This window comes from Pezoporus occidentalis, unplaced genomic scaffold (genome assembly GCF_034315485.1).
Source record: "Pezoporus occidentalis ecotype Australia unplaced genomic scaffold, CSIRO_AGI_Poc_V1 ctg19, whole genome shotgun sequence".
In the NCBI taxonomy this organism is placed as follows: domain Eukaryota; kingdom Metazoa; phylum Chordata; class Aves; order Psittaciformes; family Psittacidae; genus Pezoporus; species Pezoporus occidentalis.
This window is the reverse complement of record NW_026913748.1, coordinates 11,066,968-11,091,483: the sequence shown is the minus strand read 5'-3', so window position 1 is coordinate 11,091,483 and position 24,516 is coordinate 11,066,968. Positions and strand designations below refer to the sequence as shown.

Sequence of the window (24,516 nt, the reverse complement as noted above, 5' to 3'; positions counted from 1 at the left end):
CTCTGAGAGTTTTCTGCTAGCATCTTCAAGAATGACAGAGTACTGAATTGCACATTGTAAGGCAAAGTGGTAAAAGGGAGAACAATGAGTATGATTTTTTAATAATTATTATTATCAGTTCATAATGATGTGCTGGCTCCTCAGAGCTTATGCAGGCAAATTTGTGATTAACAGGTCTTCAGCTGAGTGAAAAATACATACCTTTCTTCTGTCTATGCCTGACTAAACTAAAGCCCAAACATAAAGCCTTTGTAACATGCCTGTTGATACCAGTTCATTTATCAGGAAAGATAGAAAGGGATCTGACTGAGCAGTAATATTTACTTCATCCACAAAGACTCTTTGCTTGTAATGACTTCATCATCTAATTTTCTACATCCCCTGTGCTGATATCTGAAGAATCTCTCTTGCTTGCTTTGTTTGCCTACTGTTTGGCCCAGAATCTGTTTGAACAGAGCTGGACTGTAAATGCCATCATCGCAAATCTAGCATTTAGCTGGCACTAGGGAGAGAAGAGGTTCTATTTATAGCTCTTCTGGGCAGCATTAGCTGTGCTTTGGCTCTCACCATCCTTGAGAAAAACTTCACAGGAATATTCTTTTTACTTCTGATAAGCTATGACAAGGCTTAAAGGTTTGTCAGGATGTTCTTCTCATCTCCTCCCTTCACCTCTAGTATATTGGAATTGCTTGAACGTATATACAAATAAAAAGCATTAGAAGCAGCTGCATCTTCTGAATGGAAATCAGACAGAGTTCAAGCAAATAAGATGCTTGCAATACAAGTGTCTTATCAGATGAAATATAAGCATGAAATCACACAGGTTTCAAGCAAATAAGGTGCAAATAAGATAACATTCTGAAGCTGATAAACACTGTGAAAACCTAGCAAAAATCTAACAAAGTCTCTTGGACACTATGAGTCCTTAAATTACCCTTTTATTTTTTTTTTTTTTTACATTTTTTTTTGTTCTCTCTAGCCCCTATTCATCTGTATTGAAAGAGAACTTTTTTCTTCTCAAGTAATGAGTAAAAAGCAGCTTAACTAGAAGACCTGTGGACTCGTAGACATTTAAGCAGAAATTTCTGGGTGCCAGTTCTGACTGGGAGCAGAAAGGTACATTGAGTTTTACTGTTATTAAAATATTGTACAAATCTTGAGTGAATACACTGAGCAACAACTTGCAGTGTGAGACAGTAGAGATGGATGTGCACATATGATCATGATATTCATGTCATTGAAAGTGTACCCGTTACCTGCTGAATTTTATTAATATCCTTTAAAATATGAAGTGCATAAATTGCATCCATAGTGACACTTGGAGCACTAAGAATCACAAGAAATATTGGTACAGTTCTTTGGATAAGAACTCCTCAACAAAAGTGTTTCTAACTTGACCACTGTCAGGTGATGTATGCCATATAACCTCTTCCCGGGGTGGTCAAATACCAGTAACAATTAGGAAGTAGGCACTCAGCTACTGCAAGACAGTGAAACTCCTCAGAAAACAAAGAATTGCTAATTTAATCAAGAGATCGATTCACCTACTGTGTACTATAGCCTACATGAATGCCAGACTTAAAGATTTGCTTTTAAATACTCTTTTCTTTAGAGAACCTGAATAAACTTTTTAGTTATACCTTGCCATGTTAATTCTGTGCTGATGGTTGAATAAATGACTGCTTCTTGCCAAGACAGCCTTGTAAAAGCAGCTGTTGAAATCAAGTGGTTCCTCCCTGCCTATTTTTAAGATTTAAGTAAACAGTGTTTTATCAACAAAGCAGCCTTATTTGAGAGTTTTAGTCTGAGCTGCAACAAATTGAAGACAACCATCTCAAATGTTCTAAGACTAGTTTCAGGGCAAGTAGAAAAATAGCATGTAGTGAAGTGGGGCACCCAGCTATCACTCCATTTTAACTCTAAGTTAAATACTGTGTACACAGGCAGCATGCTAATCACAAATCCTTGTTAAACTCTGGCTAATAATTACACTTTGTACTTATTCAGAGCCTTTCATTTGATCATCTCAGAGCCCTCTGCAAACAGAAATTCATTTTCACAACATCATAGGAGTAGCTATGCAATTACTAAAGATCTCTGGGGTAGAAACGGACCCTCTGCCTGTATAGCAAGCCAGTACTCAACACCCTTACTTAGAGGTAAAGGAAGATGCAATAGCACTGCTCTAGACTGTAGGAATCCGTAGTTTCAGCTGCATGGGAGGTTTTAGGTTAAAAGTAACGTAGTGAAAATGAAGCGATACTTTCCTTGTGTTCTTTTCATAACAAAAACCTAATTATTTCTCATAACTAAAGGTCATACTCTTAAAACAGTGACACAAAAGCATCCCACACAGCAAAAAACAGACCAGAAAAAGTTTGAAGCGCAAATATTAGGAAGGCAAATAAGCTATCTTAATCTGATAAACTGCTTTTGGTAACAAATTAGAACAGTTGTTTCATGTTTGTAGATATTTTTTTATGGATTGTTCTTGCACTTTAGGGCACTGGCTCAAGATTTCAGGCTTGTGGCGGAAAGTGTGTTTAACAATTTTCTAATGTTTTTGCTTAAAAAAAGTAAAAACAATGATGCAGTGACTACAGCAAAAGGTAACTTACCTCTTCTTCATTGGAATCAGTAAAGAAATGCCACAAGGTGATTATCCAGTATAAAACAAATTATGTATCAGTTTGTACATGAATAGCAACATGAAAGCTCTCCACATAATCAGCAATGCTGATGGCACATGCTCAACTACATTAAAAACTAGCAATGTAAGAAACTGAAATCCAGATTAAGATTTCCTCTCTGAAAACACTTTATAGAAATAACTTCTCCAGAAATTCATATGCATATTAACACAGGCACTGATTACCTCCTAGTTCAACAGTTATCAATGTCAAAGGACACATCTAGTTTTCATGTTGTCATCGCCAGGTTTTTAACAAGAGGGGCATGGAAGATAACCACTGAAATAAGGGACATGATGGAAAACAGTCAGATGAGCACAGTTTCCTTTGCTTTCATTCACTAGAGGAATTTGCAGGTATCAAGATCCTTGCTGCAGTGAGGATAACAGAAGTGAGTTTAAGCTCCTCTTGTGTTCCTGCTGTTAAGATCAGTTTATGCTGGTCTGGTCTTTCATATTTCATAGAAAACCCCGCAGTCATCTTTAAACTTTGCAAACTGCCAAGAACATAGAAGCACTGGTCTAGCAAACAGGCCCCAACCTTCTACCAGAATGGGCACTATGAAGTAAGTTGGCATTAGAAATATTAACAGGCCTTTACAAACAAAATGAACAAGTAAACTGGAGGCTGAAGCATGCAAAGCTGAGTGATAATACCATATGTTCATGATGCCTTCAGGAATTTTACTATAGTTTTCAATCCATGTATTTTCTTCCAACTTCCTCTTTGAGACTTCACTTTAGCCCTTAGTACATCTACTTGCCTTATTTCTCTTTTCTCCTATTCCCTGCTGGGTTTGCTTCTGTGCTTCCCTTCCTATGTTTTTCTCTATTGTTCTTTTTTCCTAATCAATGATCTCCTTCCATTTTTACTAAGCACCATCTACTTAAAATTTAAACAAATTAAGTAAACCAAATCAAATTAAATAAACCAAATAATAAAAAAACAAACCCTGCTCTCCCTATGTAATGTTTGTTTTGTGTGTTTATTACAATCCACTGCTTTGCTTTCTGTAATATTTAAACTGTGAAGTCTTCAGCCATTGACTGTCTCAGTCTGTTTATACAGAATGTAGTGAAAAAAAAATCTTATTCCTAAATGGCATCAAGGTTTTCCCATATTAAAGATAATTAGTCATATTGCTGGTGGTTAATACGCCAACAGCTCAGCTATAAGCAAGATGTCTTGGCATATAGAGGGGAACAAAACCAAAGAAAAGTAACATAGTCATTAACAGTAATTAATGCAAAGTAGATATTCTAAACAACACCCACCCTAAAAAAAAACTCACATCACCACAAAAAAAAAACTCCAACAAAAGCTCCTACTATTAAAGTTAGTTCCTTTCTCAGAAATTTCCCATCCAAAGCATTATAAATTATGCCTGTTTTGAGCTGAAGTTCCAAGAAGTTTGAATCAGTTTTACATCTTCCAGCAGCTAATGAAGACTGGGTACGGGTAGACAAAACATTCTGCTGTTATCTCAGTAGTCAGAAAAAACAAACAGAATATTTTATAGCTTAAAATAGTTCATCCACAAAGCATTTTTAATACCATGTGACTGTGCTGGAAAAAAAAATATCCTAAATTAATTTGTCATTTTATTTTGAAGTATATAGATGGCTCCTCTGCCATTTATCAAAACACTAAACTCATTTTTCATTGGACATACAAGCAGCTGGGTATGTACATTGTTAAATGTCACTGAATATGCAGTATTTTTAGAAAAGCCACCTTAATGGGCAAGAAAACACTCCTTTTGTGTGTCATCAGCCTTTTAAACAAATGTGAACAGAGCATTCAAAGCTGTGGATTCTGGCCAGGTAAAATAACAATTCTACATTCTGAGAGAAATGCCTGTTAGAGCTGTCGGAGTATGGCAGGGCTCATAGGTATTGCAGCACTGATGGCAGCACATTGGCTTCCACTGGGCACTGTGCTCTGCAGCACACACGATACTGGGAGTGCAGTGCCTCTGCACCCCTGCTCCCAGGTCTGTAGCAAACCGTATCCCAGCTTTAGTTCTCCTTTACTGTGCTGTGTGCTTGTGTACATACATTTATTCCTACAGAAATTCAACAATTTTACCTGAAAAATCAAACACACGGGTGCAGTGGTAAATGCAAGGCAGAACTTACCAGTGCAGACATCTACTGCACTACTGTGGCCAACACATTTGTAGGCCTCCAGCCAACTTTTCCCCGCATGGTACAGTGCAACAAAGTCAGCACTAGTTCTGGAACCTCCTCTGTGAACTTTGCTGCACAGTATTTGTTGATATTTCAGCTTGCTGAGCTTAGCAGTAAGGCACTAAATGTTCTTATCACCCACTAGAATATCTATACTTTATTCTGCAAATTACAGAATGGAACCATAAACCATGTTCCTTTCCAAGTGAAATTAACACAGGATGTGATGTTATCATTTAGAGCCATATCAAAGCAAATAAGAAATAAGGTCTGGTGAGCCTTCAGTAAGACATTAATACCAAGCCAGTAAACCAGCCAATTCAGAAAGAAACAATTTGCAGAGAATCAAGAGGAATCAAAGAGAGGGAAAACATAAAATCTCTGCTTTGTCTATAAACATCAGAATTTCCTTTGCAGACTTTTGTAATTAAATTTGCTTTTTAAAAGACAATAATTTCCCCTAGTCCAGGAGTATCTATTCTCTCTTACATCCAGTGTATTTTCTTCCAAGTTTATCTATCCCCTAATGCTGCTGGAAAGATTTTCCCATTATATTTAAGTCCATGCTGAGATAGTACAGAGACTTTTACCTGTGTACTGTAGACAGGGAAATGAGAAACAGGGAGGCTAGATGGCTTGCTTGTTAGCATAGAAATAATTTGAATGAAAGAGGGAACTGGACACAGGTTTACAAGTCCAAACCCCAACCAACACGACAGCCTTAGTTGTGATCCCAGGACACCACACTTTACTTTTCCTATCCAAGTAAAGACCAGGCAGGTAAGCCCTGCTGATAGATCTCCAAATGGGCCAATCAATCACAACAAGTGTCCACCATATCTGAAGTGACCACCTCCTGTGACCTTCTCCACTGTCACCTTGAGAGGCCTCATACAAGCATCTTACTTCCCATAGCCAGAGACCTCACTGACACCATACTCTACTTTTCCCCATGAGTCCCACAGCACATGCTGTCCTCAACTGTGTTTCATGCAGCATCTCATCTTTCCTCTGTAGCTCCAATTCTGCTGCATGCTGGATTTGTTTTTCTTAAGGTATAAATTGGGACTTATGTAGTTGCTCTGTCTAGATATCTGGGTAACCCAGTAAATTGATTAACCATTGGTACTAACCATTGCTGAGGTACAGATTAGCAGTTCTATGGGCATGTCACTCACCCCCTTTCATCAGTGTCCTGGGTTCAGCAGTAGCAATCATTTTTCCCCTTCTTGGTAGCTGGTGCAGTGCAGTGTTTTGACTTTCAGCTCAGGAACAGAGCTGATAACAAGGATGTTTAGGTTTGGCCAAGGACTTTGTGAGCCTCATGCTCTGCCAGGGAGGAGGGGAAGCCAGGAGGAAGTAGAGACAGGACACCTGATGACCAAAGAGGTATTCCAACCACAGCACGTCATGCCCAGGATGTAACTGGGAGTTACCAAGGGCTGGGAGACTGCAGGGTTGGAGGAGGTACGGTCGGAGCTTGGTTGGGCCGGGGGGGCGAGTTATCGGTCGGCTGGTGGTGAGATGATGGATTCTCTTCCCTTGTTATTTCCTTTATCATTATTATCATTGGTGGTAGCAGTAGTGATTTGTGTTATACCTTAGTTACTAAACTGTTCTTATCTCAACCTGTGGGAGTTGCATTCTTTTCGATTCTCCTCTCCGTCCCTCCGGGAGCAGGGGGAGGGCAAGAAAGGGGGGGAAGTGAGCGAACGAATTACCTGACTGGGTTTAAACCACGACAATCAGGTACTTCTGATCAGCCTCAATAGAACAAGGTATGTAAACACTCCATGTCTCAACTTTGATTCACACTTATGCCTTTATACCATTTATTTCTAGAAGAGATTTGACTGCCCTAGACAACTATTTAAAACTGACATTTTATGCAGCATAGGCCTCTGGTATTTTTGACCTTAATATTTTAAAGTGCAGGACATAAACAAGGCAGCCAAAGTGGCCTGTGGAATTTTTTTTAAATGTTATATTCTGCTGTTAATCTGATTCGATTGTCCTGGTGATTTCATCTATCCCTTGATGTCACAAGTGTTTTCACTTTTTTTTTTTATCTACTTGTTCTGCTCTGCCGAAACATACTGTACAGCCAGCTAATATGATTATTGTTTTCAGTATGAACCAAAGGTAGAAGCCTTTCTGATAAATCTGTGCAAGGCAAAATCATGGCTTTGAGGATATAGCTGTGCAAGTCTAGTCCAAATCCTATCCAAAATCATGGCTTTGAGGATATAGCTGTGCAAGTCTAGTCCAAATCCTATCTCTCAGAGCATAGGTGCATTTGAAAAATTTATATAGCTGGCTTTGCAGTTTTATAATATGTGAAGATCTATGACTGTATGCTAAATCAAGTGCAGGGTATAACGTTCTCCAGGGAAGGTTACAGACCTACTTGTGGAAAGAGCTATGTTTTCCTTCTCCAGTGGCTGATGGTTGAGGAAGGTTCCTTCATGCCACTTGACATATACACAGCAGATGCAATAAAGACTGCATTGGACAGTGGGGAGAAGCATACCCAGTAATAGCATCCACTATTGTTTTTTTGTAAATAAGAAACATGTATCTTCCTCAACAACATCTGCTGGACAATAGCAGATGCTGGACACCACCACAAAAATAAAAATCTCTACTTCTCTGCAAGCTTTTAAACCATCCTTCAAAATGAAAATTTTTCCTCAACAAATCTCTGTTAGAAGGTACAGTCCTTATTAAATCTTTGTTAGGTTGTGGGGTTTTTTTTTGTTTCCTTAAAAAGATGAGAAAAAACTGTAGCATCTCAGCAATATCTAAACAACTTGCTTTAGCGTTCCTCTTAGATCTATAGGTCTTTCCTCTATAAGAATTGAGTACAATGTGAATTTAGACCTGCTGTAGTTAAGCACACTCTCCTGAGTGTGCTCCACCACACATGTTATCTCAGAGAGTTTCTGGGAAGTGGCAGTTGAAAATACACTAAAAAAAAAAGGGGGGGGAGGGCAGGGAAGGAGGAAATGACAATGATGCTCTACACAAAGCTCTTGCACAGAGTCAAAGTCTGCATTTCTTTTGAAAAGAGTAAGGGAAAAGAGTAAGGAAGAGGGTAAATGTTAAATAGGACTTATGACCAGAAGGCAGCACTATGCCCATCTAATCTGACTGCCTGAATAACACAGACCAGTATTTCAGAAATGGCTGTGCCCAAAAGATATTTGTACCAAGGATTTTATTTCCAAAATATCTGGGACAAAAAGCAAACATTAAAGGAACATTTAGGCTAGAAGTGATTATACTGTAACTGGAGTTGCTTTCATGTTTCTTGCTGCAACTGTTTCACTAATGGCAAATCATCTTTAATTAGAGTTGAGGACTATAAAGAGTAGAGCATAGCAATGTTAATTCTCTCTTTCTTTACAGAAGCACTCTGGGATGCAGTGTGCCAATTACAGCTTGATTGGGGTTTTCTAATGAAATTATTTCTTTTGTCAGAAACTGTTGACATATGAAGAGCAAAACTTTTCATGGAACAGTACCAGGCACAGACAAGTTGCAACAAGAAAAATGGAATTACCATTTCGAAAAAAAACCCAAATCCACAACAAAACCCTGCAAAAAACAGTCACAGAGACCAAATGAGAGGCATAGCAAAAGAAAAACAGTGACAGAGAAGTCCAGTGCTTGAGGCTCATTACATGAGCAAGTTTCAGTTCCACTTTTTTTGCTCAAAAGTGACTGTATCACAGAATTCACTTTAATGCCCCTTACTAGTGGGCTGCTCCATTTCTTTTACTGTGGATCTTTTATTCTGTATATACAGCTAAGGTACATTTTGCCTCAGTGCCCAGTTGCCACAGAATAATCATTTACCTTGGACATTACATCTCTGATGTATATTTCTTTATATAAAATGGGACAGTTTTTTAAAGATTTTTTTTATTTAATAAAGATGCCAAAGAAACCAGTTGACCTTGGCACTCACCCTAGACAAAGCAGACTCAGGTTCAAGTCTTTATTCTTGATCTCTTGTTCTTCCTCCTCTTCCATCCTTTTCTTCACTAACATAAAATAAATAAAGGTAACAAGCATGGTTTTATCAGAGTCATGAACTGAATTCCACCCACCGACCTCCCCCACTTCAATCAAGCAGTAAATTGGTTTTGTGCCAAGCCCTGCTTTCTCTAGTTTTGTTTGGCTAGAGCAATACTGCACTTGCTTTGCTTGCTCCAAGTTCCTAAGTTACAGCCGCAGGAAAAACTTCTGACAGAAATTCTAATATGGGACTCAAAAAACCTCAGTGCAAAGTTTCACACTTAATTTCAGCTGCAAATTAAAAACTCAGGCTTGAATTTTGCATATCCCATCTGAGCCCAGGTCTGTGCTCACTCAATCCTCCATCTAATTGATTTTAGAAGTCTGGAAAACCTTCTCTTCCAATAATCTCTGCTGGGTCATGCAGAAAGGGAACTTTGCAAGTATGATTTAAAGAAAACAAAACAAAACCCCACCCAAAACAAACAAACAAAAAACCAAACCAAATCCCCTCCAAACCAAACAATAAACAGCTAAAAAAACAAGACCATGAAACCCAAAACAAACCCTTCCCCCCCAGCCTCATCTCTAATTCATGTTTTGAATAAAGCAATTTAAATCCTTTAGAGCTGGGATTTTGGAGGCAACCACTGCTGTATTGGAAATCATGTGCATTCAAGCAGAAGACATTTGTTTTTCCTTGGATGCTTATCCTTTCCCAAATGATGGATTTGCAAAAAGTGCAGCTGCAATGGCTGCTAGATTGTTTTTTTGCCTTTAACTGATTTCTAACTTCCACAGGTTTAATTATTATTAACTATATGATTTATGCCTTCTTGAAGCACATAACTCTCTCTTGACAGTTTCATGACCAGTTGCAGGGTCAAGGAGGAATCTCATCTATTGGCTTATTGTAAGATAAACCTCAAATGTCTAAAGGTCTCATTTTACATAGGGGAGCCAACTTCTGGTAGACAGTAATTGAGGGGGGAGGATGTCACATGGTTTCCTAAGGTTGCTGAATATTTCAACAGGTAGTTTTATGGGAGAAGGACTTTGATAAGTTGGCAGTGGCCAACTTGAGGTTTTGTTTTGTTACCAGTGCAAGTGGAAGGTGATTCTTGAAATGCAATGATTTGGAAAGCAAAGATGAAAAATATCATGCATTTTTGTGCAGTGTATTCAGTTAAACAGGGAGTACATGAACATTAATGGAACTACCTGACTATGAAGAGACAATCTCTTAGGATCCAGAACACAGTGCCACAGGACAAAAGATGCAAAAAAGAACCAACAACTTGTGATTAGGGTGCTATGATGAAAACAGACATGGCCTCAGCTGCTTTTTCATTCATGTATCTCCTATGAAGTGCAAGTCAGTTGAACCAAAATACATTAAAGCACAAACATCTTTGCCTGAAGTTCAAGCAATGTGCAAGGCACTCAAGTTGGTATAGGGATGCAGTGTTGCGCTTGTGCCAAAACATGGCACTTCAGAAGCAGTTCAGCAAGAGCTGGTTTGCTATACAGAGATTTGCTGGTGTCCTGGGTTCAGCAGTAGCAGTCATGTTTTTTTTTTCCTTTGTGTTAGCTGGTGCAGTGCTGTGTTTTGACTTCCAGCCTGAGAACAGTGTTGGTGAAGCCGATGTTTTCAGTTGTTTCTAAGTGATGTTTACCCTGACCAAGGACTTTGTGAGGCTCATGCTCTGCCAGGGAGGAGGGGAAGCCAGGAGGAAGCAGAGACGGGGCACCTGACCCGGGCTAGCCAGGGAGGTATTCCATACCACAGCACGTCATGCCCGAGGTGGGGGGTGACTGGGAGTTACCCGGAAGGACACGGGCTTCCGGGTGGAACTCATTTTCTTGGCCAGTGGTATCGTATTCTCTTCCCTTGTTATTTTCCCTTATCATTGTTGTAGTTGATAGTAGCGGTGGTGATTTGTGTTGTACATTGGTTGCTGGACTGTTCTTGTCTCAACCCATGGGAGTTGCACTTTTTCGATCCTCCTCCCCGTTCCTCTGGGAGTGGGGAAGGGAGAACCCCGGTGGGGGGGGGACACACACGGACCTCGATTGTTGTCAGCTCGGCACCACTCACTGGGAGTGAGTGAACAAGTTACCTGACTGGGTTTAAACCACGACAGCTGGTACCCAAAAAGCTAAAGATGTTCATGTATTCCTTTTTTTCCAGGCTGCTGCTTTTATTGTTTCTGAGCTTACCTAACTTCACATTAAAGACCTGTCTCAGTTATGAGCTCTAAAAACATTCACAAGCTAGGAAGAAATAAACCCACAGAAGGAACCTCTTTTAAGGATACAAAACAGTGGGGAGAAAGAGATTTGAAACAACACTCACAGTGATGCAGGTGTGCAGGGATAGGGAGAAGAGGGTGACATTCTGCCTATTAGTACAACATGACATAAGAATGACATTGAGAACACCAGTCACACAGAGGCATGGTGAAGTTAGGCAGCCTAACCCACTGCAACATTCTAGTAAGGGGATAAGGATGAGATTTAATAATCTGGCTGAGATGAATAATGATCAGATTCCTCCAAGACTGGTGATTCACCAGTGACTTCAGTGGATTTAAGTTCAGGCTGCTGCCCTGCCTTGACCCTATTACAACCCCAATTTATTCATTATTTCTCCAATAAGGCTTGTGCCATCCCATAGCAAAACAGAGAAGATATCATACAGAAAATTCATTATTAGTTTTGTTGCTGAATTTATTTTCGGTTGGATCAGTCCAATTGTCTTCTTCACCATATAGATGTTATAATCAACACAAAGGGGGATCTATGGCTAGGGATGGCAGAAACCCATCATTTTTATTGATAGGCCCCAGGCACGTGAGTTTAAAGTGAATGTGAAACTGTGCACTCCAAGGGAAATACATAGGTAGCTGTTAAGAATTAGGTGGTCTGGAAAACCCTTCCTGCACAGCTTTTGTTTTCAAGGGCTGAGCCAGCTGTCTTGGGAAAGATGATCACAGGTTCTCAGTCATAAGACCGTCAGAGAACATACAGAAAGCAACAACTAGGTTGTTGTGCTCATTTGTGTCGTGCCAGAGAGAATGTGCCTGTCACTGCCTTGAAGGAGCGCAAACAGGTTTTCTGACAAGGAAATAAGACATGCTTTGAGCGCAGTTGTTTCATTTGCTTATTTGAGGGGGTCAAGTCTGAACACGTATTGACTAGCTAGACACTGAGCAAGCTGTGTGGGTCTGCTGGGGTGTTACTGTATTTGAGGAAGGATTATGCAGCACTGAGAAACCAAGTGATTCTTCTCAGACAGCTTTCATAGGCTTGTTCTGTTTTCTCCAGGTTATAAGGTTGTTTTGCAGCCTGGGTTATTGACGTCAGCAAGTCACATACATTCAGACTCGAATCTTTCCTAACAATGTTTTTATGCACCTGTGAGCAAGTAGCACATGCAAACACTAAGAAACAATGGTGAAAGAGGCTCTCATTGCCAGCATGAGGACAGATGAAAGCATGGCCCCTGAGGAAAAGTTGAGTAACAAAAACACTTGACAGAGGCATTTGACACGAACTGCAGCTTACAAATACATAAAACCTAAGCAAAGAGAAAAGTAGTGTTGTTTTGTGGTTTTTTATAATGGAGGAAGACGTTATGAGCTTCAAGCTCTGGGAAGGGCAATTAAGCGCTGACACAGGAATAAAGCTTTCTAACAGCCAGGACAGTGGAGCATGGGACAAGTTTACTGAAACAGACTGAGGACTTTTCTTTAAGAATATGTAAGACAATTCTGTCATGAACAATTTAGACTATCTGGAAGGAAAAGCAAGGATGAGGATTTCTAAGACTCCAAGGTAGTCGTCAATATATTTGAATAGAAGCCATTAAAGTATCATGGTCAGCATCACCCTGTAGCTTATATCCTGGCATAGAGCACAGTCAGCTTCAGATTGTGATAAGGACTATTTTCACTGTGATTTTAGGCATTCCATAGCTCTGCCTCATTTACCACAGTGAAACAAAATTCACTATCTTGCATCAAAAAAAAAACAAACAATCCCAAACCCCCAAAACAACCCCCCAAAACCAAACAAACAAAAAGAACCAAACCCCAATGTTACTGTTACTTGTCACAGCTGGTATTCTGAATGTTTACTATATATTTCTTTAAAAATGAAAACAAAACCAACCAATAACAACAAATGAAGTCCAACAAAACCTCTCCTCATCATCCTAAGTTTTATATTGCTTTTTCCTGGTTCATGCCAAATTAATCTTCTGAGGCCTAATGGCACAAAGGGTAACTTCTACTGTTCGGTCTAAAAATTGTGAAGTACAACTTCTTTCCAAAAAGCGGCTTTTGGAATATTTTATATATTACTATCCGATGTGTAGGATACTTGTTATCACATGTCCAACATCCTCTGTCTGGATGAGACTGGAAAGAGAATGAGTAATCCTGAACTGCATTCTTAGCTTTAGTAATAGTCCAGACAAAGGGAGGCATTTGAGACACAAGCCCAAAGGCTGCAAAGCAGGGCAAACCAGTTTCAATATGTGAAACTCACTGGCAGCAGGACTCTGTGGACTATACTAGGATTTGTTCTACTGAAGAACCTAGTCAGGGTCACTTGACCATTTAAAAAATTTAAATCAGAAGCATAAAGTTGACAGGAGGAATGACAGAATCAAGGAAAAAGAAAATCCAGAAGAGAAACACATGCTGTGACCTTATTGTTTCATTTAGATCTCATCTATTCCTAATTGACTTATTAGAAACTTGCAAAAATCTGTGTTATGCATCTCAGCTGTGTTGAATATCTGGCAGAAAACCATAATGCTCAAAAGGTGGAAAAATCTTCAGAAACATGCATGTTAGGTGAGGGAAAGGCTTATGTCAAAGTTCACCATCTTTAAAATAACAAAGAGGCTACAGTCATTAACTATTTACCAGACACTGCTGGTGCTGGTCTAAGACAAGGGAAACTTGAGAGTGAATATATCAAAGAACAAGTGTGCTGAGGAATGTCCTACAGGAAGCAAAGAATAAGTGACTTTATTTTGGTCAAGATACCAATTATTGGTAAAATAACAGGTTTGAACATATTTAGGCCTGAAAATAATAATTTCCTCAATTCCTTACTAAAAAGGAGCATTTAGGGTTAAAAAAAAGAATTAAAAAAAAAAGAAGAAAAGATTGATGAATGCCTGATTTCAAGCAAATCCTCATTGTTGCACGTTATTTCTCATCTGCCTTCTGAAGTTCATATAAACCAAAACATGCAAAACAAAACAAACCCATAAAACACCTATGGTTATGCTGATCAGAACAAATTGCTGACATTTTTTCTACTATATCAATATCGCCTCTAAAACCAAACCAAACTGTTTTGATGTTTGTTATGGGAATGGTGCTGCTACAAGGATTTACATACATTTTCCCTCTGGCTCCAAAACAGCCTTGCTGGAATCAACAATATACAGACACAACACAACTGATACTCTAATTTCACAGGAATCAATTGCACATCTAAAACCAGACTGTTACATACTTGGATACAGATGAAGAAAAATCTGAAAGAAGTCTTTCTATTCTTTTAACCAATACATATTTTAAAAAAGAAAAAAAAAGTAATAATATTGAGTGCATTCACCTCAAAGTGGATAGATTATTATTGTGAGTTAAGCAAAAAATATTGATACAGATAATATTTTCCAGATGTAGAAGAAAATGCAAAAGACTCTATCTTCTAAAGAAAACACAGTGCTGTGGACAAGCTGAGTAACTTCTGTACATTTTGAGAACATGGTTTAATGTGACTGAAATAAAAATATATGCGAAGAAATAGTTTTGGGAGTAAACTTTTGTTCTGCTAGGGCAAAGCAACGGATATTTATTTTCAGCAGTTACAGTTCAGAAGATGTAACTCATACATGATCTCAAAATGCAAATTAGTCTGTGATCATTAAAACAGTAAGGGAAAAATATCTACCTCTACAGTGCAAGAGTATACCAAAAATTGATTTGAAATAGTGAGCAGCAGACATTAATTAAATTGAGTAGACCAGTGATAAGTAAGCTCTCTGTGCCTAAAGCATTTCCAGATATTTAATATCCACTTAGTTTATATGAGAATTTCAATACTTAAGACAAATTAGCTTTGTGACAACTTTAACAGATGACTATTCTTTGCTGGAAGCAGAGACATTGCAGGCAGCCAGGTAGTTCACAGAAACAATGTTCCCATGGTCAGACAATATCAGGAGCCTGATTATTCCGATAAAGTTGAGCCACAAACAATAGTATTCCCCCTCCTCAAATATACCACTTACTTTTAAAAATAATTGTCCAAGTTAAAATGAAGTCTTTTCCAGTTTTTATGTAAGTTCTAGAAACTCAAAATCTGTGGTTATTGTTGTCAGCATTTCTTGGTGCAGAAGTGTTTGTAAATTAGGTGTTTGGAAACATATTTGGCTATATGTTGGCTATATTTTTTGTTATGAAATTATTTTAACTGTGAAAATTGTTACATATTTGATATTTAAAATTGCATATGGTTCTTTTTAAATTTATTTTGGTTACACTGACTCAAAGATTGGTAATTTCATGTTGCTAAAATATTAAATTATCTGAAATTATAACTGGTGACATAGAGCACAATTAACCAAAAGGTAAGATTTTTGCATACTTGTATATGAAATATGAATATATTTTATATATATGTTCATAACCAACACAAATATGTAAAAAAAAAAATCTTCCTGAAAATTTACTTCCAGATTGTGGAATAACAGAACAGGGAGAAGCAGAAGCTTATGTTGTACTAATGTTAAGAAGTGGCAGCACGTACCCTTTTGATAGTAATCAACCACTTGTGGGTAAAATTCATAGTACTGTGTTTGGATAAGAGGAATAAGAGGTTTTAGATTTATTCTTCCCAGTACTCCAAATCACCATCACCATTCAAAAGGACCATGTTGTAGTATGTTATTATACCAGTAATAATTATAATAATTTGCATTCCTGTATCATTTTCCTTGCTGAAGGATTCATAAGTGCCTCTAATTTACATGCAGCCTGCACACTTCTTTTTCATGCTCTCAGGCATGACAAAAAGAGGAGAAATATCAACACTGATAAGAATATAATCACATAGAAACAAGTAGATTCCAGTTTAGGACTATGGTCTGTCACTGGATGCCATATGTGTTAGCAACACGGTCCCATTTTGGGTTAGCAATGACCCACTGTTTAAGTTCAGATTGATTATTTTTGAGTGAAAACTGTCTGAAAATGAAATTCAGGGAAGACTCATACTTTATCCAGAAAAAAAGAACTGTAATGAGCAGCTGGGGGAAAAATGAAATAGTTACCTACTTACTTAGGTCTTACTGCTGCTTTGGAAATGGGTGAACGTCTTATTTCTCCTGTTTTAGGACTGAGCATAAGCAGTAAATTCTGGGAAGTAAGTAAGAAAGAATAAATAATTGGTCAAGTGCTGTACCTTTCATTAAAAAATATTTTAAAGAGAAGTAAAGAGTTTGGGAAAATAGATTATCAAAGTTCACCAATATAATTTAAGATTATGTGAATATAACTGCTAAATGCACATTGTTCAAGAGGTCGTTCTATGTGGATCCAACTGTTCAGTGTTTTAAGAAGTTTCAGTTCAAACCTGAAGGACAACATTTCTAAAATGAATTAAGATGAAAAGCAAACACTTCTTTAACTTGATCATGAACATAGTGCCCTGAAGAAAAGTTTGAATAGGGAAGCAAGTCCAGAGGAGGCCGTGAAGATGATCAGAAGGCTGGAGCACCTCTGCTATGGAGACATGCTGAGAGATTTGGAGTTACGCAGTCTGGAGAACAGAAGGGTCCAGGGAGACCTTACGGCAACCTTCCAATAAATAAAGGGGCCTGCAAGGAATCTGGAGAGGGACTTTTTTTTTTTTTTTTTTACAAGTGCAAGTAGTGACAGGACAAGGGGGGGTGGCTTTAAACAGAAAGAGGGTAGATTTTGATGAGATATCAAAGAAAAAGTCATTCACCATGTGAGGGCGTTGAGACACAGGAACAGGTTGCCCAGAGAAGTTGTAGATGACCCATCCCTGGAGGGGTTCAAGGCCAGGTTGGATGGTGCTTTGAGCAACCTGGTGTAGTGTAAGAGGGTTGGAACTAGCTGATTTTTAGAGTTTCTTCCAACCCAACCCATTCCATGATTCTAGGACTCCATTCTATGAACTAAACAAAGCAAAAAAATCTCCTTAAACAGAGATTTCAGCTGAAGATTTCCAACTCAAAAGAAAAAAAAAAAAAAAAAAAAAACCCTAACCCACCCCAAACAAAAACGAAACAAAACAAAACAAAGGAAAACACAAACCCAAAACATTTGACATTGAGCAATAAAAGAAAAGCATATGAGGTCAATGAAAAACTTAACATGAGCCAACAATGTGCGCTTGCAGCCCAGAAAGCCAGCCATATCCTGGGCTGCATCAAAAAGAGAGTGACCAGCAGGTTGAAGGAGGTGATCCTGCCCCTCTACTCTGCTCTTGTGAGACCTCACTTGGAGTATTGTGTGCAGTTCTGGCGTCCTCAACATAAAAAGGACATGGAACTGTTGGAACAAGTCCAGAGAGGGGCCACGAGGATGATCAGGGGACTGGAGCACCGAGCATCTCCCTTATGAAGACAGGCTGAGGAAGTTGGGGCTGTTCAGCCTGGAGAAGAGAAGACTGTGTGGAGACCTCATAGCAGCCTTCCAGTACCTGAAAGGGGACTATAGGGATGCTGGGGAGGGACTTTTCATTAGGGACTGTAGTGATAGGACAAGGGGTAACGGGTTAAAACTTAAACAGGGGAAGTTTAGATTGGATATAAGGAGGAGGTTCTTTACTGTAAAGGGTGGTGAGGGACTGGAACGGGTTGCCCAAGGAAGCTGTGAATGCTCCATCCCTAGCAGTGCTCAAGTCCAGGTTGGACAGAGCCTTGTGTGACATGGTTTAGTGTGAGGTGTCCCTGCCCATGGCAGGGGGATTGGAACTAGATGATCTTAAGGTCCTTTCCAACCCTAACTATTCTATGAATGCTGCAAGTCCAAGAAAGGTGTATGGCACCTTATTTGACTGCCAGTAGCCTCAAGTTCCTTTATTCCTTCTCTGGAAAGTAATTCCTAAATCACAATTTAAAAGGTCAAATCTACTTCTTGTTATCCAAAGAAATTCATTCCTCCCTAGCTGAAATATACATCCTGCACATTCCAGTGGCTTGGTGCTTTCACCTGCATCAAAGAAGTGAGAGCAGGATGTAACAGGCATAACCACTGCTCTACAGGTTTCAGACCAGTGCACTTCAAAATATAATATTAATAAAAAAAATCGGAAATTATGTACCCTGGAAGCAACTTGTCTGATTACTGCACAGTGGTAATTAGAGCTGCTTCAAAGCTACAGTATTCCTGTATTTTTAATACATATATACATATTGTAGACATTAGGGATGGTCACTTGGTGTCACCTGCTGCTGTCAGTAAATGGCTGGGTCATTGCCACCCTCCAGCAAACATTGTCCCTCTGCACCAGTCAGCTTCACAGAGCCCTATGATAAACACAGGTGGCACTGATGTATAGGTACCTGAGGCACAGGTATCAAAACAGCAATACACGAAAATGGCAGCAGCTGATTAGAGTAGTAGTAGCGAAATCCTGTTCTGGAAGGCAGAAGAAAGGATACTTTTTTCTGAAGTGCTCAAAACAGGTGCATTTTACAAAGCTTTAAGTGTTTTCATACTTTCCTTTGTGCAAATGTAGCTGAAAATGCTTTGAAGATGAGTTTTGCTTTTAAATGTCCTGAAAGTCATTTTCAAAGGTATAGTGACCATCCCTAATGTCTACAATATGTATATATGTATTAAAAATACAGGAATACTGGAACTGAAACTCCTAAAAATGATGATAATGCCAAGGTACTTTCACAGGAAGTTCTGCTTACAAGTTGCCATTTCTGTACAGTCGTATTGAAACGAGTATGGTGTTCTACACTTCGAACGATTCATCACTTCATATTTGACTAATTTTTGGTTTTGTATTTGTAGTTTATTGTTATTTATTCAACCTAGCTGGCTTAATTAAAAAACTCATTTTTAATTCAGCACTATTTAAAACTACTTATTCAGGTCATTATAACAACAAGAAGAAAATGATAAGACAAAGACAAGTAGCCTAACAGCCCACAATAATTGGATCCAATTCACAAACACAGCAGCAATCTAAGTAATTTCAAGAATTTTAGAAAACTTGAAAGACTATTTTTTTTTTTCTTCTAACAATTTTAGAAAACTTAAAAGGCTATTTTTCATCTGACAAGAATAAAGCATGAAAATTTGGCTTTCAAATCACTTTTTTTTTTTTTGGAGTCCAGCAATACTGACAGCTCCTATCAGCTGCAGTCTTATGGCTTAAGGAATATGCAGCAGCACTTGCTTAGTCTTTCATTCATTTAAATGAACAGGGGAAGTTTAGGTTAGATATAAGGAAGAAGTTTTTTCCTGTGAGGGTGGTGAGGCACTGGAACAGGTTGCCCAAGGAAGCTGTAAATGCTCCATCCCTGGCAGTGTTCAAGGCCGGTTTGGACAGAGCCTTGTGTGACATGGTCTAGTGTGAGGTGTCTCTGCCCACGGCAGGGGGGTTGGAACTAGATGATCTTAAGGTCCTTTCCAACCCTAACTATTCTATGGTTCTATCCTTCTATCATATGAAGGAAAAGTAATGTAGCCATTACTCAAAGTGTGGATGAACCATGTATTTGCATGTTGCCACAGTGACATCTTCCATTTTGGTCAGCAACAGGAAATGAGAGGAAAAGCAAAAGCTTGACAAATTAAAAAAGCATATGAAGCAGGATAGAGGAAGAAATAAATCGTCAGATCCCAGCTTCCAGGCTACAAGCCTTGAAGCACTATAATAAACCAGCAAGCCCCACATGGTTTCTAGTGTTTTCAGAAGTCTTGGAAACACTCATGCAAGGTTCCTGAGTTTTTCTTGAAAAGACAGCAAAAGAGCTTTCCTCCTCCTCAAGAGAAGCTTAAATGCTCAGATTGCCCCTGATGAAACATTCAGATAAATGTGATACTTTTTAGTTTTTATCACATGGCTTTGGAGCAAGGTGTATTTGTTAAACAGGACTCTGAGGCCATGGGAAATTCACCTGTCTACTGAAAAATCAAATCATGTTATGGCATCTCAGTCAACATGGCTCTGTTTCATTAAGCCATGAATTTTGCTTTCCTAATGGGAGTGTTTGCTGCCCAAAGGAGGTCTCATCTGTAAGGAAAGTGCACATACAGACAGCAAAAGGCCCAATTAGTCAGGTTTAGCAAGTCAAAATGGGGATGGGAAACCATACACATCTTCCCTCTTGTTGCTGTTTTCTAACTCTACTCCAGACTACTGGAGGTAATTTACTGTAGTGTACTATAAAATAGCTTATCAAAGACATTTAATCATATACACATGAACTAGTTACTTTCTGGTTTAGCTAAATCAACATGCAGATCCTTACAGAAGGACCATGGAAGGGAGTTTCTTGTGATCTCAGATTCCTGTGGTGCCTGTCTGAACGCATCAGGCTGAATTATCTCTATATAAGCATACTGAACAACTTGGTATTTGAAGACTGGTGAAAGAGTTGGACAAAGCCCTTTCATCCAGCCCATTAGCTCTTGGCACACACTGAATAGGATTGCGCATCTCACAATGAGTATCAAGCATCAATTTATAGGATCAGCAATCAGCTGAGTATTCCAAGAATGTATGCCACAGAGTCGTGTTAATAAACATTATTATGGCAAGCAAATTTGAAGGTTCACAGAGGCTGCAGAAAATTAATAAAATATTTGTCTATTGTCTGGAAGCAAGGAATAAACTAATACCAGTCACTAACACTGAAAGTTCAAAATATATGCTACCCCAGTCAGGCTAGTGAAAGAACCCAAGATCAGTAAAGTTTCACTTCTGTGATTCCCCAAAAATGGATTATGTTTCTTTACAAAGGACAGCTTTAAACCAAAATTTAGAGCCAAGCACTTTGTCATGTGGAATTGGAATAGGTTTAGGAAAAAACTAGCTGTCAGTAGTATTTAAAATTCTGCCAACAGCCAAGAGAAAAAAATAGGACCAACAGGCATGCAAGTTACAGGCCAATCTAAAGAAAAATCCTGGCTCTAGAAGCACTTTTAAGCAACAGAGGAGGAAAAAGGATTATGTATAGAGAAGTGTTTAAAGATAAAGCAAATGAAAACAGAAGGCTAAATTATTGTCCTCATTCACAGGAAATCCATGGCAGACCCAAAAACAGAAGCTGAAATTCTTGTTTTCCCTCCAGCCTTTTGCTCTGAGGAGATAGCATTTTTTAAAACAGATTGTTTTATGAACTGTATCCAATTTTGCTATCCAGTATGTCCTATAGAAGTGGTTTATTAAACTAAAACACCTTGAAAGCTAGCAGGCTCTTATGATTTCCAGTAAGTTTCAGCATATTTCTTGTATTTAAATATACAATAATCATTACATTACATAGTAAAATAGTAGGGACTGCAACTTACTGCATTTAATGAAACACACACACATACTCCACATTTTGTTATTTTTGTTATAAGTAAAATAGGAACTACCTACATTATTAAAGTTCACTGAACACTGTTTCCCATTACTTCCAAAATTACTAAACTAACTGTTCTGGTTAAAAGCTTCCAGGCTCATTTTCTGCCTCAGACTGATTTTTTGCTTTAGCTTAATGGAAGGGAAAATGTAAGGTTTCAGCCAAAATGGTTCAATCATTACTAAAAATTAGAGCAAAAGAAAATGAGGTTTATTTTTTCTTTAAGAACAGCCTACTTACCTTTTTCCAAAAAGTAGATACTGTTCTTATGCTTAGGAGCAGCAATTCTGACACAGGAAAAAAAGGCAGCTATTTACATTCATCATTTATTCACCCTCTGAAGATTCACCCAATTTGGCCAGATTATAGCCAGTTGAAAATTCCCAGTTAATAGAAGCTTAAAAGAAATTTGTTTCATTTTACCAAATCAGTTTCTTAAATAATCACTCCCCACTAGACATTTTGCAGGTGAGGGCACAGGAATGCAGTACTGTTGATGTATTAAGCTTTATTCACCTCACCTGAAAGCTTTGGATCTTTGACAACCACCTTTTTTGCACCTCAGAATTTGACTTGGTTAAACCTGATGTAAATAGAGAAGAATGAAAACTGTGTCAAAGGGGTGAAGGCAGGTATTGAGACTAAAGAGGAAAACAACACCTGGATATTAGCATGTCAATTTAGAAACTAATCAGACAGGAATGGCTCAGTAAAGAGACTCTGATTGAGACAGAGAAGACCGGGAATTGTAGCTGTGGGAGAAAATGAAATGAGTTGAAGATGGATTAAGGGAAGTTGGAGTTTACTTGATAAATAAACTGAGGCATAGTAGTAATTCCCATGTATGGTCATTCATGTTCAGTAAATATTAATCCAAACTGTAACAGGTACAGACAAAGTCCTTCAGAATAAGGAAGGAAATAGAAAGTCTATTTTAAAAGAAAACAGCAAAGTCTTGAATTGTCTAGGCTATGAAAAAGTTATTTTAAGGGATATGTCTGTAAATATTTTGCTACTAAGAGCTATTAAATGTATAGGACAAATTGAAACCTGAGTGTATATACCAGCTGCAAATAAATGTAGGCTATAAATTATTCATCAACTGTTGGAAAGAAGAAATCCTGAAACAGCCTTTCAAGTGGATTAGATAGGAAAAAAAGCAACGTATATATAACATGAGGTTTTGATAACTGGAGATTGGCATAAGTGACTCTGACAGTCACTGTTCTAAAAGAAAAAAATAGTGAGGTGTATCAGAGCGCACAGGAATAATACTGAAAAGCACCAGAAATGGGGACAGGTAGAGGTGGAGTTTGGCATGGCAGAGGTCAGTGATATGCTACTAATTGCAGTCTGAAAAAGTGTATTGACTTTGTGAAGACAGAGAATGGCGGCAGGAGTCAGTGAAGAGCAAGGTCAATGCTCATAATGTCTGGAGAAAGGAATGTGGCATGCAGAAATTGAAGATTTTTTAAGCAGGTACTCTGACATGAGAAAGTCTAGATTTCCCTGCTGGATTATACTGGATGCAGAGCTGGGCATCTTCCTCCAGATTTAAGACATAAAGGCAAAGTAGAAGGAAAACTCAGATAGCAATTGCATATGATGCTAAGGAATCTTCAGAATGTTTCTGGGCAATTTCTAGGCAAAAGACAAGAGAAATAACTGTGAAGAGCCTTCAGGATGGCAATAAGGCATTTATGTTTAGTGAAAGAAGATAGGTGCGATCAGCAAAAGGTTGAAAGTGAAAAGGAAAAAGAGGCCTAATTACATATCTATGTTTCCTTTTAAAGTCATGAGCACTGTTGTTTCAAAACCCCACTCAGCCTTCAGAAAATACTAAACACCTTTCCTTGACTGTACAAACAGATCTCAGAAGATCTGCATGTATATCTACAATTTTATTAAGAGGAAAGGATCACAGAACTGATTTGTGAAAATGCATCTATGAATAAACATTATGCTTGTACAACATAAAGCAAAACTTAAAAGATCATTTAGCTGTCATCTGTTGCCGAAGAACTCTTGTTAGTTATCCTGGTGGGCTTCTCCAATGTCAGTTATTCCTTCCACAGCCCTTGATACCACCTTCCTTCTCTGCTGCTCTTCCTTCATGGTTCAGTGACAGGTGTTAGTGGAATCCCTCATTTTCTACTGCAAATGCCCACCTGCAACTTCTAGCAACGTTGCTCTCTGTCTAGATTTGAACTGGTACATGGCACATGCTGTTTGTGTTTCTTAAAAACTGTGTCACCATTCTGCTACCCTTTTGCTCCCCTAGTTCAGTCCTAGCTCAGTGCCATATGCCCCAGCTATCGTGTCACCTGAAGGATGGGCATTGTCAGTGCAAGTGTATTGCACACAGTTGCCTTTACCAGCACGCTGAGAGGCAATAGACAGGTTTGTTGCATGACTACAGTGCATTCAGCACAACATACTGTGCCTGTGGCTACTTTTTGGGTCCAGGTGACTATCAGGAGGCAATGCACAGGACTGCTTCAAACAGTTCTTGTCCTTCTTAGTTTTTACCACACCAGAGCAGCCTAACTCACTTCTATGGTCCTAAAAAGAGAGAAGTAACTTCTTGGGTAACCTCAGAAAAAAAAAAAACAAACCCACAAAACAAAACAAAAAAAAACAAACCTAAAACAACAAAACCAAGCAATCCCAAACAAAATCCATGTGCCTCACTGTCAGTACAAATCAAAATCCTGCAGTCTCACATTTATGATTTGGCCATCAGATTCATGTGTAGTATGAGATCCAGAAGGAGAGAAAAAACCCGCAATACCTTTCTTAAACCTCACAAATCTTAAAAGACTGTACTATTCCCATACCAGGTGCTGAATTCCCAAATGTCTGGGGAGTCAGAAATGAGGAGAAAGGCCATGGTGATGGTTCATAGGTGCTTCTACCCTGAGAAGAGCTGTTTTGTGCCTTTGTTGCACTTATTTTATATTTACTTTTAGAGAGG

General features: G+C 38.6%; 1 long non-coding RNA gene across 1 annotated transcript in view; it reads right to left on the bottom strand.

Moving 5' to 3' along the window:
- LOC134162465 (uncharacterized) overlaps positions 1–21,950 on the bottom strand; it is a 105,958-nt gene extending 84,008 nt beyond the window's left edge. Inside the window, exon 1 of the long non-coding RNA XR_009964338.1 lies at positions 21,783–21,950. This is a non-coding gene — a long non-coding RNA (uncharacterized LOC134162465). The remainder of the gene's footprint in view (positions 1–21,782) is intronic.
- Positions 21,951–24,516: the final 2,566 nt, after the last annotated feature.